This window comes from Tachyglossus aculeatus, chromosome 4 (genome assembly GCF_015852505.1).
Source record: "Tachyglossus aculeatus isolate mTacAcu1 chromosome 4, mTacAcu1.pri, whole genome shotgun sequence".
In the NCBI taxonomy this organism is placed as follows: domain Eukaryota; kingdom Metazoa; phylum Chordata; class Mammalia; order Monotremata; family Tachyglossidae; genus Tachyglossus; species Tachyglossus aculeatus.
In genome coordinates this window covers 127,509,120-127,522,547 of record NC_052069.1, presented here as the reverse complement: position 1 = coordinate 127,522,547, position 13,428 = coordinate 127,509,120, and the positions used below count along the sequence as shown (strand labels likewise).

The 13,428-nt window shown below is 43.4% G+C and overlaps 2 non-coding genes across 2 annotated transcripts; one reads left to right on the top strand and one right to left on the bottom strand.

The window, feature by feature from the left end:
• Nucleotides 1-372: 372 nt before the first annotated feature.
• On the bottom strand, nucleotides 373-510 carry LOC119927611. Its single transcript, XR_005450598.1, has one exon. It is a non-coding gene; the product is annotated as a small nucleolar RNA SNORA7 (small nucleolar RNA).
• Nucleotides 511-11,341: 10,831 nt separating this feature from the next.
• On the top strand, nucleotides 11,342-11,479 carry LOC119928002. Its single transcript, XR_005450964.1, has one exon. It is a non-coding gene; the product is annotated as a small nucleolar RNA SNORA7 (small nucleolar RNA).
• Nucleotides 11,480-13,428: the final 1,949 nt, after the last annotated feature.

Sequence of the window (13,428 nt, the reverse complement as noted above, 5' to 3'; positions counted from 1 at the left end):
ACACTTAGTACAGTACTCTGCACACAGTAAGTACTCAATTAATACGACTGAATAAATGAATGAATGAATTACTTGGGCCTCATCAGATTTCACCCGATAAGAAGGGGGGAATGCTAAAATCCCCTGTTTACCAAATATCTCGATGTTAGGATGTCTTGTCTTGTCTTATGTAGTCGAGTCGTTTCCTACCCATAGCGACATCATGGGCACATCTCTCCCAGAATGCCCCGCTCTCCATCTGGAATCATTCTGGGAAGTTTTCTTAGTAAAAATACAGAAGTGGTTTACCATTGCCACCTTCCATGCAGTAAACTCGAGTCTCCGCCCTTGACTCTCTCCCATGCCACTGCTCCCCCACATAGGTGAGTTTGGACTTGTAGCAGATTGCCTTCCACTCACTAGCCACTGCCCAAGCTAGGAATGGAATGGCTAGACTTCTGCTTGACTCTCCCTCCCATAGCCAAGACTGGTAGAGTACTGGAAACTCTCCAGGTGTGACCTTGAGAGGGGATGTTAGGATGAGTGAGTGCAAACCTGACACAGATACAACTCTCTGGAGCTGCAAATTTCATTCTCTCTGATCCTCACCCACTGTGGGATTGTCAGTAATCAGTCAGTCAATGTCAACTGAATTTATTGAGCTCCGACTGTGTGCAGGACACTGTACTAAGCGCTTGGGAGAGTAAAACATAACAATCCTGCCTACCATGAGTTTACAGTCTAGAGAGTAAGGAGCTGAACTCCTCTGGCCCTACCCTGTCTCCACTTCTATCTCTTGGTCAGTGAAGGAATCGGTAATTGGGGAAAAGCCATGCTGTCATCTAGGTGTTTTTTTTTTTTTAATGGTATTTGCTTACTGTGTGTCCAACACTGTTCTAAGCACAGGTCAATCATTTTGAATGCAGTCCCTGCCCCACATGAGGCTCACTGTCTAGGGAGGAGGGAGAATGGGAATTGAATTCTCCATTTTATGGTTGGGGAAACTGAGAGGTCAAGTGACTTGCCCTAGCAATTGGCAGAGCTGGGATTAGAACCCCAGTTCCTGACTCCAAGGCCTGGACTTTTTCCACTAGGCCACACTGCTTTTCCTGCACAAGCCTCCAGGATGTGAAATATTCTAATCCGATTAGCTTGAATCCACCCCAGTGCTTAGTGCCTTCCGCATAGTAAGTGCTTAACAAATACCAAACGAAGTTACCTTATCGTTTGAATGGGGATTAAAGCTGTGAGTCCCATATGGGATGTGGATTTACCTTATCATCTGAATGGGGATTAAAGCTGTGAGTCCCATATGGGATGTGGACTGTGTCCAACCTGATTAACTTGTATCTTCCCCAGGGGTTAGTACAGTGCTTGGCACATATTAAGCACTGAACAAATACCATAAAAAGTTACCCCATATGTAAAATGGTGATTTAGACTGTTAGCCCCCTGTGGGACATGGATTGTATCCAACTCGATTAGCTTGAATCTACCCAGGCACTTAGAACAGCTCCTGGCATATAGTAAACACAACAAATACCTTTAAAAAAAATTTGAACATTCATTCATTCAATCATATTTATTGAGTGCTTACTGTGTGCAGATCACTGTACTAAGTGCTTGGTAGAGTATAATACAGACACATTCCCTGCCCACAATGAGCTTCTTCCAGCAAGGACCCAATGATCCCATTCTCGGAGGGGTGGGGGGAAAATTAGTTACATTCCCCCAACAGTTGTGTTAACAACAACAAGAAAAAGATATCAAGGCTCCCAACTAATCCTCCTGCCTTAGTAATCCAAAACAGAGATTTCAAACATAATGATTACATAAAGACAGGATCTTACATGTCCCCTAAGCCCTCTGGGGAAGGAACCCTGTCTCCCCTACAGTTTGAATGCCAGTGCCATGCCACACACACTGACAGCACAAGGCATGTACCAGATATTCACTGAATTGAGAGGGGTGGACATTTTGGCAAGGAAGTGAGAAAAAGCAAGGTGAAAAGACAATATCCACACAACTGGAATGGGCTTGTAGGAATCGTGTACACTTTTTTAAATAAATGATTCAAATCCTTTCCGAGACCCAAAACAGTATTCATTTTTGAAAGCTAAAAATACTTAAGTTCAACGTGATCCCCTCCAAGGGACTGATTATGGCAATGTGGCTATAATGTAAGAGTCTGCTAAAGGTTGCTGACAATCCTGGGATTCCATTGTTTGTGTATGAAGGGAGTGGCTCTCTCTAGAGAATTAACTGTGCTTCAGATAATGTCTTAAAAAAGCAAATGTCCCTTTCACAGGAAGGGTGACAGCTGACAGACCGAATATCTATTTGCCAAAGATTCATTATCAATATTAAGACAAAGATATTCGGGTCAATCTCTCTTCAACCCGGATGAAAAAATGGATGTCAGTGGTACTTATGGAGCACCTACTGCTGCAGAGCACTAAACTAAGGACTTGAGAGCATACAATACAATAGAGTTAGTCAACAGAAACACTGACCACAAGAAACGTACGGTCTAGAGGGTGAGATAGACATCACAATAAATGATCGGGGAAAATGACAAAGTGTAAGGCTATGTGTAGAAATGCTATGGGGCTGAGCATGGGGTGAATATTTAATTTATTTCTGCCTGCCCCCCCACCATTAGATTGTAAGATTCTCAAAGCCAGGGAGTGTCTTCTGCTTTTATTGTAGGCGTCCAAACACGTAGTTCATCGATCAGTCAATCAGTTGTATTTATTGAGTGCTTCCTGTGTGCAGAGCACTCTACTAAAGGCTTGGAAAAATACAACACAACAATATAACAGACACATTCCCTGCCCACAATGAGCTTTCTGCTCATAACAGTCTTTTCCACATCCTCCCTCTGTCCTGGAACTCTCTCCCCTTCCTTATATGCCAGACCACTACTCTTCCGGTCTTCAAAACCTTATTAAAGTTCCATCTCCTCCAAGAAGCTTTCCCCGATTAAGCCCACTTTTCCCTGGCTCCCTTTCCCTTCTGAGGCATTGGTGCACTTTTGGGAATTGGTATTCTCCCCTCCCTCAGCCCCACAGCACTTAAGTAAATTGTTTATGTATATTAATGTCCGTCTTCCCCTCTAGACTGTAAGCCTGTTGTGGGCAGGCCTACCAAATCTGTTGTATTGTACAAATGCTTAGTACAGTACTCTGCACACATTAAGAATTCAAAAAATGCCATTCACTAATTGGCTCCCAGTGCAATGCTTTGCAATCAGTACTTGCCTTAGAACTCTGCACATTTTCTACCAACAGTACTCTAGAAACAGTAAGTCCCTAAGTTAGAACTAGGCACACAGTGGTCATTCAATAAATACATTTGAACCAATAATTGAAATAATGACCAAATACATACCTATGCAGGACTGTAATCAATCCAATATCCAGTAGCTAATATTTTTTGGCATGAGGTAATTTTCTTATTCTGAACCAGAATGACAAATTCATTCAATCGTATTTATTGAGCACTTACTGTGTGCAGAGCACTATACTAAGTGCTTGGGAAGTACAAGTTAGCAACATAGAGACAGTCCCTACCCAACAGCAATCTCACAGTCTAGAAGATTGAATGACAAATCAAAATCTAATGATCAAGATTTTTTTAAAAAATTTCCAACTAGTATTTAAGCACTGGTTTTCACTTTTTTTGTGGTTTTTTTTGTCTGAGAAAACAGTGGAGGGATGGAAGGAGGAAGCAAAATAAATTGCAGTGGTATTTTCAGGTTAATCTCTTTGCTGTTGTGCCGATTCTGAAGGAGGGTGCCTTTGTGTCTGTTTTTCTCATTTCCTGTCCTGCAGTTTGGCTTTGCTGCTTTGTTCTAGTGCTTTAAAGGGAGTTTGGCAGGGGATTATCTTTTTGGGTCATGTTGTAACAATCACTTATCTTAGAAGATGCCTTTCTCCAAAGCCTCTCCTACCTACTCTCTAATTAAAGACATCTCCACAGTGCTTCTTTGAGGAAGGTAGATGACAGGTATTATTATTCCCTCTTAACAGAGGCAGAAACTACATCTTCTGTGTCCGTGTGTCTTTCGTTGAAGGTATTTCAGGGAGTCTGAAGGGGCACAGGGCTCCTGACAGACTGTGAGCTCCTTGTGGGTAGGCATTGTGTCTACCAACTCTGTTGGGGTGTACTTTTCCAAGTGCTTAGAACAGTGCTCTGCACACAGAAAGCACTCAAGAAATACCATTGGTGGATTCTCTGGGGATTTTCTGTGAAGAAGATGAGGAATAACAATAATGATAATAATAATAATAATAATAATGGTATTTGTTAAGAACTTATTATGTGTCAAGCACTGTTCTAAGTGCTGAGGAAGACTGGCTTACTGAAATGGAACCTGAGTTGATTTTTGAACGGAGAGCCCTTCCAGTGATAATTGTAAGTGTTTAACATATGCAATTATCATTACTATTATTATTACTATTATTATTAATTATGCTCAGCAGTAGTTGTAGCCCAATGTGGCTGGCCTTTTTTTTCATGGTATTTGTTAAGTGCTTACTATGTGCTGGGCACTGTACTAAGCTCTGGGGGAGATACAAGTTAATCAGGTTGGACCCAATCCATGTCTAACCTGGGGCTCACAGCCTTTATCCCCATTTTCCAGATGAGGTAACTTAGACCCAGTGCAGTGACTTGCCTAAGGTCTCAGCTGATGGAGGCAATTAATATCTCCCCTGTAAAAAAAAAACAACAGGCAATACAACCTAGTGCCTATGGAAAAGCATTCTGCAAAATGGTATTTGTTAAGCACTTACTCTGTGCCAGGCACTGTACTAAGCGCTGGAGCAGATACACAATAATCAGGGTGGACATAGTCAACATCCCACATGGGGCTCCCAGTCTTAATCTCCATTTTACAGATGAGGAACCTGAGCCCAAGGTCGTGTAGCATTCATTCATTCATATTTATTGAGCGCTTACTGTATGTAGAGCACTGTACTAAGTGCTTGGGAAGTACAAGTCGGCAACATTGGGGAAGCAGCGTGGCTCAGTGGAAGGAACCTGGACTTTGGAGTCAGAAGTCATGGGTTCAAACCCCGGCTCCGCCAATTGGAAACTGTGTGACTTTGGGCAAGTCACTTTGCTTCTGTATGCCTCAGTTACCTCATCTGTAAAATGGGGATTAAGCCCCTTGAGGGACAACCTGATCACCTTGTAACCTCCCCAGTGCTTAGAACAGTACTTTGCACATAGTAAGCGCTTAATAAATGCCATTATTATTATTATTATTATTATTATTATTATTATATAGAGATAGTCCTTACCCAACAACGGGCTCACAGTCTAGAAGGGGGAGACAGACAACAAAACAAAACATTTGGACAGGTGTCAAAATCATCAGAACAAAAAGAATTAGAGCTATATGCACATCATTAACAAAATAAATAGAATAGTAAATATGTACAAGTAAAATAAATGGAGTAATAAATCTGTACAAATATATATACAAGTGCTGTGGGGAGGGGAAGGAGGTAGGGCTGGGGGATAGGGAGGAGGAGAAGACAAAGGGGGCTCAGTCTGGGAAGGCCTCCTGGAGGAGGTGAGCTCTCAGTAGGGCTTTGAAGGGAGGAAGAGAGCTAGCTTGGCGGATGTGTGGAAGGAGGGCATTCCAGGCCAGGAGAAGGATGTGGGCCAGGGGTCGACGGTGGGACAGGCGAGAACGAGGTGCAGTGAGGAGGTTAGTGACAGAGGAGTGGAGGGTGTGGGGCTGGGCAGTAGAAGGAGAGAAGGGAGGTGAGGTAGGAGGGGAGAGCCTTGAAGCCGAGAGTGAGAGTTTTTGCTTGATTCGTAGGTTGACAGGCAGCCATTTGGCGAGGTCAGGATTGAAACCCAAGTCCTTCTGACTCCCAGGTCCGTTCTCTATCCACTAGACCACCTGCTTCTTGTGGTTCCCTTGTCTTGTGGTTCCCTCAGTGTCCAGCAGCTCCTATCCCTCATGAAGAGTGACAGATGGATTTGGGCTGGGGGACATGTTGTGGTTGAAGGGGTGACCCTGGGCCTATCTGGAGATCCTGGAGATTGGGAAATCATCCTGGGTGGGGCAGATGGCACAGTCTTCCTGACCCTTTAGTGTAACTGGGCTGCTTTGCTCTCCAGCTTGTTAACACTGTTGTTCACCATAGGACAGAAGAGCAGTGTGGCCTAGTGCTTAGCACATAAAAAGAGCTTAACAAATACCATTTTACAGCTGGGGAAACTGAGGCACCAAGAAGTCAAAGGACTTGACCAAGGTCACACTGTAAGCAATTGGAAAAGCCAACGTTAGAACCCAGGCTCTCTGATTCCCTGGCCTGTGCTCTTTCCAAACTGCCTCTCCATATATGTCTTATGGGTTGGCGCAGGCCTTGGCATCAGAAGGACTTGAGTTCTAATCCCAGCAGGGGAGCGGGAAGAGGAAGAAGCCCTGGCCTGCTTTCTTGAGTTGCAAGGAAAATGTCCACAATGGCCAAGTGGAAAAATCATGGGCCTGGAGTCAGAGGTCTAGGGTTCTAATTCTGAGTCTGCTGCTTTTCTTGTTGTTTTAATGACATTTGTTAAACACTTATTATGTGTTGAACACTGTTCTAAGCACTGGGGTAGGTTAATTAGGTTGGTCACAGTTGCTGTTGTGCATGGGGCTTATAGTCTAAGTAGGAAGGAAAACAGAAGACCCAAGGCATAGAGAAGTGATTTGCCCAATGTCACTCAGCAAGTATTTGGCAAATATGGGATTAGAACCCAGGTCCTCTGACTCCAAATCCTGTGCTTTTTCCACTAGGTCATGCTCCTTCTCACTTGTCTGCTGCATGACATTGGGCAGGCCAGTTAACTTCTCTGGGCCTCAGTTTCCTCACCAGTGAAATGGGGATGAAATACCAGTTCTCCCTAACCTTTATACTGTGAGCCCTGTGTAGGGCAGGGATGGTGTCTAACCTGACTTGTTTTGTTTTGTTGTCTGTCTCCCCCTTCTAGGCTGTGATCCCATTGCTGTGTTGGGACCGCCTCTATATGTTGCCAATGTGTACTTCCCAAACGCTTAGTACAGTGCTCTGCACACAGTAAGTGCTCAATAAATATGATTGAATGAATGGTTATCTTGTATCTATTCCTGAGTTAGGTACAGAGTTTGGCACATAGTGAGCATTCAACGAATACCACTGTTATTATCATTAGTAGTATTATTAAAAGCTTGATTCCCAGAGGTCACGGAAACTAAATGGTACTTTGACTACAGGCTTTTTCACAGCTCTCTGTTGTAGCATGGCCTAATGAATAAAGCACGAGCCTGGGAGTCAGAAGGACCTGAGTTCTATTCCTGGCTCCAACACTTGTGTGCTATGTGACCTAGGGGGAGTCACTTCACTTCTCTGGGCCTCATGTATCTCATCTGTAAAATGAGGATTAAGACTGTGAACCCCATGACTGTGTCCAACTCTGTTTACTTGTATCCACCCCAGTGCTTAGTACAGTGCTTTGCACATAGGATGCACTTAACAGATATCATTATTATTATTATCATTACTAATATTGTGAATCTACATCAATACATAAAGCACAGGCAATGGACACTGACGTCAAGGAACTGTTTTGCCTACCTCATAGAAAGTAAGTAGTTTATGTAGCTAGTAGGTTTGAATGATTTAATTACTGAAACCCTCCCCAAAGTCTGGATTTCCTGCAAAGGAGTAATTAAGATTTTGGTTTGATATACGTTTGGAACAGTATGAATTATTAACATATCTTTCTCCTTTTCTGTGGGCATTAGCATGAGAGAAGGCATTTGCATTCCCTTCTTTGGAGGAAATTCTGAAGTTTAACGCACTTCATTCTGATTTCATTTTGGAAAACCACCTCCTGCTTCTTACATATCTCTTAGCTGTGCCAACAGGACAGCTGTAGTTTAAGCTCACTAATCTCCAAGACTGTAAGCTCCTTGAGGGTAGGGATCATGCCCTCTGTTCACCCTAAATGCTACCCAATGATTTATCTCCTGATGGCCCATCTCACTACACTGCTTCAGCCATCGAACTTCTCAGCAGTGACAGATTAACCACACACTGCCTTAAGGGACACTCCAATTTCTGCAGTCCTCTGGACTGTGAGATCATTATTATTTTTATGGTATTTGTTAAGCACTTGCCATGTACCAGGCTCTGTACTAAGCACTGGGGCAGATACAAGCTAGTCAGGTTGAACACAGTCCCTGTCCCACGTGGGGTTTACGGTCTTAATCCCCATTTCACAGATGAGGGAGTCGAGGCACTGAGAAATGAAATGACTTGCTCGAGGTCACACAGCAGACAAATGATAGAGCCGGGATTAGAATCCAGGTCCTTCTGACTCCTTCTGACTCATTATGGGCAGGGAACATTTCTGCTTATTCTGGTGTATTCTCCTCTTCCAAGAGCTTAGTACAGAGCTCTGCACATAGTAAATTCTCAATAAATCCAGCTGGTAGATTGATTTACATCAGTTACCCATCATCCTCACTTGATTCTGTACATCTGTCAATCAAAAGGTTTGACTGAGTGGCTACTCTGTGCAGAGCACCGCACTGAGCACCTGTAGAAGTACATTAGAGTTAGTAGGCGTGATTCCTGACCTCAGGGGTTTAGAAATCAATCAAACTTTCTCAGAGATTCTTACTTTGGGCATTTTGTAATCTGGTTTAGGTGATGATGATGATGATGATGGAGTCACTTAACTTTTCTGTGTCTCAGTTACCTCATCTGTAAAATGGGGATTAATTCCTCCTCCCTCCCCATGAGCCACATGGTGAGACATTGACTGTGTCCAACCTGATTAGTTTCTGCCTACCCCAGTGCTTAGAATAGTGCTTGACATATAGTAAGTGGTTAACAAATGCAATTTAAATAAGGTTCAGGCCAAAACGTATGTGGAAAATTAGTGTTATGGCAGAACTGAAAGAAATGCTCTAGACTGTAAGCTTATTATGGACAGGGAACATGTCTGCTAGTTCTGTTGTACTGTACTCTCTCAAGTGCTTAGTATAGTGCTCTGTACATAGTAAGTGTTCAATAAATATCATTGATTGATTGATTGACTGACTATAATCTGTCCCTCTAGACTGGATGCTCGACCTGGGCAGGGAGTGTATCTGCTAATTCTGTTGTATAGTACTCTCCCAAGCACTTAGTACAGTGGTCTGCATGTATTAAGTGCTCAATAAATTGCTTTGATTGGTTGACTATAAACTGTATCTCTAGACTGTAAACTCATTGTGAGCGGGGAGCATGTCTGCATCTTCTGTTGTATTGTCCTCTCCCAAGCATTTAGTACAATGCTTTGCACATAGTAAGTGCTCGATAGATACCATTGAGTGATTGATTGATATTAGCAGAGCTGACAGACTTCGTAAGAGAGAAAAAGGAGATGGATGTTGACAGGAATGAGGATAAAATTCCTTGTTTTCTTAAGAGAAGCAGTCTGGCATGGCTCTACCATTTGCCTGCTGTGTGACCTTAGACACTTCATTTCACTTCTCTGTGCCTCTTTATCTCATCTGCAAAATGGAGATTAAGACTGTGAGACCCATGTGGGACATGGACTGTGTCCAACTTGATAAGGTAGTATGTTCTCAGTGCTTCCTACAGTGTCTGGCACACAGTACATGTTTAAGGAATACCATAACATATAGGAGGGAATATAAGTATTTAACTTCCATTTGACATATGGGGAAATGGAGGCACAGAGATATTAAGCAATTTGCCGAAAGACACACAGCAGTGGAGGAGCCGGGATTAGAACACAGGTCTCCTGACCTCTGATTCTGTGGTCTTACCACCAGTCCATGATGCTTCTCTAAGAAAATAATGATTGCTATGGATACATATTACCAGAATGACTTTATGGCAGAAGATGGGACAGTCTGAAGAGGGTATGACCATGAGGTCTCTATGAGTCAGAAACGACTCTATAGCATTTGAAGATACGTTTAAGTGCTTACTGTGTGCCAGGCACTGTACTAAGCACTGGGGTAGAACACAAGTTGGACACAGCCTCTTGCCCCCCATAGGGCTCCCTGTCTTCATCCCCATTTTACAGGTGAGGTAACTGAGGCACAGAGAAGTTAAATGACTTTAAAGGCTTCCTGGGAAACAAGTCCTGGTAAGAGGCATTTCTGTTTCCTCACACTCTGGGAGATGAGAAACAAAGGCATCGGCTGACACAGTGCTTCTCTGAGATTCTTTTCCAAACATCGAGAGACTATGGGAAAGAGCAGATAGGGAACTTATTGATGTTACAAAAGCCACCTCAGCAAGGATAAATAACATCATCTTTTTTGATGGATATTTCCTGTCTTAAAGTCAAACTGTACTATTTTCTCCTCTGCCAAATTTATTTTAACTTGCCTTCGGCGTGTGAAATAGGTGAGCTTTCACAACAAGGATATTTTCCCAAGCTCCTTCCAGCTGTAATAATAATGAAGGCCCTTCTGAATAGTGGTGGGATGTTCGGGAATATAATCAGGACTACACTGACTTTTTTAGAGGTTCCTTAATGATATCTTGAACTTTTTATGGTATTAGTTAAGCACTTACTATGTACCAGACACTATACTAAGCACTGGGATAGGTAAAAGCTAATCTGTTCATGTTCCCCATCCCCATTTTACAGATGAGGGAACTGAGGCCCAGAGAAGTGAAGTGACTTGCCCAAGGTCACACTGCAGAGGGGTGGCAGAGCCTGGATTAGAACCTAGGTCCCTAGGACTCCAAGACCCATCATGTATCCACTAGACCATTGGTAGAGCACTTAAATTTTTCCCCAACACTTTAACGTGATGTAATTCACTATCTGTGATGTAGAAAGAGGCAGGCATTATCGTTCGCATTTTGTGATGATGAAACTGAGGCTCAGAAAGGTTAAGTGACTTCCTCAGTGTCACACAGCAGGCCAATAGTAGAGCTGGGATTAGAACCCAGATCTTCTGGATCCCCAAACTGTGGTCTTCCATCTAGACCCTGCTGCCTTCAGAACTTTTGGATTCTCAGAGCACTTCAGCCAGTCAGTCAGTCAATCATATTTATTGAGTGCTTACTGTGTGCAGAGCACTGTATTAAGCACTTGGGAGAGTACAATATAGAAATATAAAGACATATTCCTGCCCACAGTGAGCCAGAGCTTACTGTCTAACAGAGCCTCCATGGGGTGAGCTCTGAAATCTGAGACAGTAACACGCTCCATGAGATTCATTCTCCTATTTTTCCTCATTATTTTTAATTTGGGGCAATTGTATAGGGAAGGACTGCAGGGTGGGCGCAGAGCTAAGATATAGAGGAGTAAATTGCAGATATGAACAGAGGTACTGTGAGGCTGACTCCTCTCAGAAGTGCTCCTAGAGAGTTTCCAGTATTCTACCAGTCTCAGCTATGGGAGGGAGAGTCAAGCAGAGGCATTCCCATTCCAATCCAAGCTTGGCCAGTGGCTAGTGAGTGGAAGGCAATCTGCTACAAGTCAAAACTCACCTGTTCTGGGCAACAGTGACATGGGAGAGAGTCAAGGGCAGAGACTCAAGTTTACTGCATGGAAGAAGGCAGTGGTAAACCACTTCTGTATTTTTACCAAGAAAATTCTATTGATACACTATCAGAATGATTGCAGATGGAAGTGGGGTGTCCTGGGAGAAATGTGTCCATGGAGTCGCTTATGGGTAAGAAATGACTCGACAGCATAAGGCAAAACTCTGGGGCTGAGGGAGGGGTGAATAAAGGGTGCAAATACAAATACAAGGGGGATACAGAAGGGAGTGAGAGAAGAGGAAATAAGTGCTTAGTCGGAGAAGGCCTCTTGGAGGAGATGTGCCTTAGAAAGCCTTTGAAGGTGGAGAGAGTAATTGTTGGTTAGGAAGAGTGAGGACATTCCAGGCCAAAGACAGGATGTGGCTGAGCAGTCGTTGAAGTGACTTGCCCAAGATCACATAGCAAGCAAGTGATGGAGCTAGAATTAGAGCTTGGGTGCTCTGATTCCTAGGCCAATATCCATAGCCTCCTCTAAGCTTCTGCATAGCAAAAAGGCAAGTTTTCCCTCACTGCAACCCCTTGCCCCAGCTCCTCTTTATCTTGGGAATTCCAGGAGGAGAGCATTTTGCAGTGCAGGAGAGAGAGAAGTAGTGTTACTTAGCAGATAGAGCATGGGCATGGGAGTCATAAGGACATGGCTTCTAAACCTGGCTCTGCCACTTTGCTGTGTGACCTTGGGCGAGTCACTTCTCTGGGTCTCAGTGACCTCATCCGTAAAATAGAAATTAAGACTGTGAGCTCCAAGTGGGACAGCGACTGTGTTCAACCTGACAACTTCGTATCTGTCCCAGTGCTTAATACAGTGCCCAGAACATAGTAAGTGCTTAAGTGCTTAACAAATGCCCCCCGTCCCCCCCCCCAAAAAAAAAAAAATATATATATATATAGAGAGAGAGAGAGAGAGAGAGAGAGAGAGAGAGAGCACCTGGCCTCTGTCCAGTTTCCTCTCCAAACGGATAGGAAAGGGATTTTGGAAACAAATGTTGGGAGATAAATGAACTTATACACTCCTAGATAAAAAGTCCCACCTGCACTGGGGGATTTGGAGGTCAGTGGTGTGTTGTCTAGGACTGACCACATAAAGTATCCCCAGAATAAAATTATCTCTAAACATCAGCGGGAAGACCATTTCTGGCTGTAAAAAGGAAGGAAACTTCCATTTCAGCCTGCTTCAATTCATTTCAGTCGACACCTGACTTTTCCCCGAAAGAGCGTCTGATTGTCTGTTGAGTGGATTTGGTAGTTCTCGATTTTTAACCTCATCTGGAGGTCCTGTGTTCGCATGTTTTATTCTCAGGATGGAAACGGGCTATCCAACATCTGCTCCGCATTTGTTTTCCTTTCATTTCCTTGAAACCATCTCCTCCCTCCCACCCAGCTCAGTCATCTGTGCTTCGCTAAACACAGTAATTTGAGTGGATTTTAATACTGCTTAGATTTTACCTACAAACCTGTGGCCTAGGTCCCATGGGAAGACATCGGATCTAACCTAAAAGGTGCCGGTAATTAAGAACAGGGAGGGCAGCAAGTTCCTGGTACAGTGATAGTAAAATTATCCTTCACGCGAGGATAATTATACAGTCAGAGGAGTTAAGCCTTGAGTTGCTCAGAAAAAAAGACAACTTTGCATGAGTGTTTTACTTCTATTATAACATTGAATGACAACCCATCCCTGTGTGAGAAAATCAGCAGGCCAAATTAGAATCACCCTCAGGTTGTGATTAAGAAAATTGAGACTCAGAGTATTTAAGGGATTTCCCTAAGGTTACTCAGTGTTTCAGTGCCAGAGAAAGAACTAGCAGTCATTCAGTCATTCAATCAATCAACTGAATTTATTGAGCGCTGACTGTGTGCAGAGCACCATACTAAGCGCTTGGGAGAGTAC